We start from the raw sequence: 3,784 nt of genomic DNA, 5'->3' as shown, positions 1-3,784 counted from the left end.
CCTGTGGATGAGGACGGTGGGGGGGGGGTAAGGGCAGAGGGTGGGGTGGAAACCAGGTGGAGGGGAGCTATGGCGGTAAGAAAAGAGGAACAACTGTAATAATCTGAACAATAAATATTTAATTTTAAAAAAATAAATAAATCTTGAGAAAAAATAAAATAAAGCAGCAGCACACGGGGATGCCGGACCAGCCCATTCTGCACCTCTGCATTTCCTACCAGTCTCAGTGTGCTTTCTTCTTTACTTTTCCCCACCCCCACTGAACAATAAATATTTAATTTTAAAAAAATAAATAAATCTTGAGAAAAAATAAAATAAAAAAGCAGCACACGGGGATGCCGGACCAGCCCATTCTGCACCTCTGCATTTCCTACCAGTCTCAGTGTGCTTTCTTCTTTACTTTTCATCCCCACCCCCAGGTGGCACATGTCGCCATCCCCTGGCAGTCAGTGCACATCATAGCAAGCAGTCAAACTCCTGGTCGAACTCCTGGTCAATGGGGTAATTTGCATGTTAGGCCTTTATTATATAGGATGGTGAGCATGTCTATTATCTTTGTTTTTCTATCTTTATAATAACTGTGAGAGAGGTAATGACAAATTCATTGCCAACCAAAACCATATGACTGGACTGCTCTGAATTGAGTAGTCAAACTCCAAATTCAAAGAAATCACTACTGGCCCACACCCTCTTAGATCATCTGCATTTTGGTTGTTGTTTTTCTGCTTGTATTGTTATGATGGACTCCATTGAGCAATTCATATTTCTTTCAAAGTTAAGTTTATGAACTGATTGTTTGCATGTTCAGAGATATTTTCTTTACTATGATCTCTCCCCCCCAGCCTAGGCAGGCAAAAGAATCAATTTCAATAGCTCATATACTACCAATTTATCCTTCATCAAAATAAATTTTCTCTTTAATTCCCCCCCCCACCCAAAAAAAAAAAACTGTTCCTGTTAGTCCTCCTAAGTCAGGCTGCCTTGGTTTTGTGAATGTACAACTGGAGGAATAAAATCAAGCTTATGACAGAGAAGAGGATTATGTTATTTTTGTATGTCATTCTATGCTCCTTATTCTTGCAATGCTGCCTCTCACAAACAGAAAAGCTCAAGGCCTAACCCACCACTTTATGAGGATCTTAAGATTAAGAGTCAATATCTTTTTACATTGGTGAGGATGTGAAGAAAAATGTAACTCTCATGCACTGTTGGTGGGATTGTAAATTGGTGCAGCTACTGTGGAAAACAGTATTGGCGGTTTCTCTAGAAATTAAAAATAGAACTACCATATGAACCAGAAATCCTATTTCTGGGTATATATCTGAAGAACACCAAAACATTTGTTCAAAAGATATATGCACCCCTATGTTCATTGCAGCATTATTTACAATAGCCAAGATATGGAAGCACCCTAAGAGTCCACAGATAGATGAATGTATAATGAATTATTAGTTAATCATAAAAAAGAATGAAATCTTCTTATTTTCAACAACCTGGATGAAGAGGGTATTATGCTAAGTGAAATACGTCAGAAAGAGAAAGGCAAATGGTTGTCAGATGGGAGGGGTTTGGGGAAGGGAGAGAAGGTAAAGGAATTAAGAAGTACAAATTGGCAGTCATAGAATTGGTCACAGGGATGTAAAGCACAACATAGGAAATATAGTCAATAATATTGTAATAACTATATATGATGTCAGATGGGTACTAGACTTCTCAGGGTAATCACTTCATAAGTTACATAAATATCTAATCACTATGTTGTACACCTGAAACTAATATAATATTATATGCCAACTGTAATTTAGAAATTTTTAAAAAAAGTTTTTAAAGAGTCGACATCTTTTGAACTCGTCCCTGTTAAGAGCAAATCCTTTGCCTCTCAAATCATAATTTTATGCCCTAGCTCTCTTTGTATGGGGTTCATTTCAGGCAAGCAGGAAGTCACTTTCAGACTGAGCACAGCTTTCCCCATGCCACTCCCCTGACTCATCCCAAGTTCTGCTGGGAATAGTGATGGGGAGCCAGATCTGCATGAATATGTTCAGTTACTGGACATCCAAACAATATGTTTTGACTAAACACATACTCCTTAAAAAAGCCTTTGCTGAGTACTCCAGAAACACAAAGATGGAGGAGAAAGAGCACGCGTACTCTGGGGAAAGTGCTGTCAACAAAAACCAGAGGACAATACTTCACATCCTTGAAAAAATTATTAAAACAAAGTAAAGTTTTAAAAGCCATTAAAATATTTAAATAATTGGCTGAATAAATTATTTTCCCTTTTATTTATTTCAAAGAAAAATTGTGCATTAGGGTGGGGAAAAAAACTATGTTTGTGAAGGTGGTCATTGAAAGAATGAATCATCAACAATAAAATAGATATAAACACTTCATATCAGGAGATAGTTTCAGTATTTTATGATGAATCTAGTCAGTGTAATATGACTCATCCTTTAAAATGCAGCCATTAAAATAGTTAATACTTGAATCTATATTTGAAGGTTTTCTGTAAGTTTGAAATTATATCAAAACAAAAAGTTATAATATACTTTTTATATAGCTACTAGAGGCAAGTGCACAAAAATTTGTGCACTCGGGGGGGGATTCCTCAGCCCAGCCTGTGCCCTCTCGCAATCTGGGACCCCTTGGGGGATGACCACCTGCTGGCTTAGGCCTGCTCCCCGGGGGATAGGGCCTAAGCTGGCAATCAGACATCACTCTGGCAGCCCGGCAGCCCTTGGGGGATGTCCACTTGCCAGCGGGGAGCAGACCTAAGCTGCAGTCGGACATCCTTAGCGTTGCTGAGGAGGCAGGAGAGGCTCCCACCACCACCGCTGTACTGGCAGCCATTAGCCTGGCTTGTGGCTGAGCAGAGCTCCCCAGTGTGGGAGCGCACTGACCACCAGAGGGCAGCTCCTGCATTGAGCGTCTGCCCCCTGGTGGTCAGTGTGTGTCATAGTGACCAGTCATTCCCAGTCTTTCTGCTGTTAGGGTCAGTTTGCATATTACCCTTTTACTATATAGGATAGAGGCCTGGTGCACGGGTGGGGCTGGCTGGTTTGCCCTGAAGGTTGTCCCGGATCAGGGAGGGGGTCCCGCTGGGGTGCCTGGCCAGCCTGGGTGAGGGGCTGATGGCTGTTTGCAGCTGGTCACACCCCACCTTCAGGGTGGGGGTCCACACTGAGGTGCCTGGCCAGCCTGGATGAGGGGCTGAGGGCTGTTTTCAGGCGCCAAGCTTGCAACTGAATCTCCCAGTCTCTCCTTTTTTTCTTTTTTTTGTATCTGGGGTTTGTTTAGCTTCTATAATTGAAACTTTGTTGCTTTAGGACCTCAGAGCCGGCCCGCAGCAGGCGGGAACCTTGGCTTCCTCCATCACTGGAGCAAACAAGCCTCCTGCTCGCTTCAGCTGTATGGCTGCTGGCGGCCATCTTGGTTGGGTTAAGTTGCATATCGCGCTGATTAGCCAATGGGAGGCATAGCGAAGGTACAGTTAATTACCATGTTTGTCTATTATTAGATAGGATTGGATATATATATATATATATACTTATATATATATACATATATATCTACTAGTAATTATATAGCTACTAGAAATAAAAATTAGTAATACAGGGATATGCTTATGAAATAACATTAAATATAAAAAACATAATACAAAATTATATATCTACACTAATAAAAGAGAAACATGGTAATTGGCGTATGACCGCTACCCTTTTCATTGGCTAATCAGTGAGTATATGCAAATTAACTGTCAGCCAAGATGGCAGCCGGCAGCCAG

Source organism: Myotis brandtii, unplaced genomic scaffold (genome assembly GCF_000412655.1).
Source record: "Myotis brandtii unplaced genomic scaffold, ASM41265v1 scaffold28, whole genome shotgun sequence".
Taxonomy (NCBI): Eukaryota; Metazoa; Chordata; class Mammalia; order Chiroptera; family Vespertilionidae; genus Myotis; species Myotis brandtii.
The sequence above is the reverse complement of the archived record's forward strand: the minus strand, read 5'-3'. Positions refer to the sequence as shown.